General features: G+C 53.4%; 1 protein-coding gene across 8 annotated transcripts in view; it reads left to right on the top strand.

Moving 5' to 3' along the window:
• Window positions 1–337, top strand: part of COPS3 (COP9 signalosome subunit 3) — a 37,155-nt gene that overhangs the window by 33,958 nt on the left and 2,860 nt on the right. The gene's annotated exons all lie outside the window — the stretch shown is intronic.

Genomic DNA, 337 nt, shown 5'->3' on the forward strand with positions numbered 1-337 from the left:
CACCTCAGCCTCCCAAAGGCGCGGGATTACAGGCTGAGCCACTGAGCCCGGCTAGTTTTCACTTTTTAAAATGCAACAGCAGTAGGCTGAGCACAGTAGCTCATGGCTGTAATCCCAGCATTTTGGTAGGCCGAAACAGGAGCCCAGGAGTTCGAGACCAACCTGGGCAACATCGTGAAGCCCTGTCTCTGTTAAAATGATGATGATGAGCCGGGCTCGGTGGCTCAACCTGTAATCCCAGTGCTTTAGGAGGCTGAGGTGAGTAGATTGCCTGAGCCCGCAGGTTCGAGACCCGCCTGGGCAACTTGGTGGGACCTCATCTCTACAATAAATCAAA

Source organism: Carlito syrichta, unplaced genomic scaffold (genome assembly GCF_000164805.1).
Source record: "Carlito syrichta isolate Samal-C Ts95f unplaced genomic scaffold, Tarsius_syrichta-2.0.1 Scaffold314799, whole genome shotgun sequence".
NCBI lineage: Eukaryota > Metazoa > Chordata > Mammalia > Primates > Tarsiidae > Carlito > Carlito syrichta.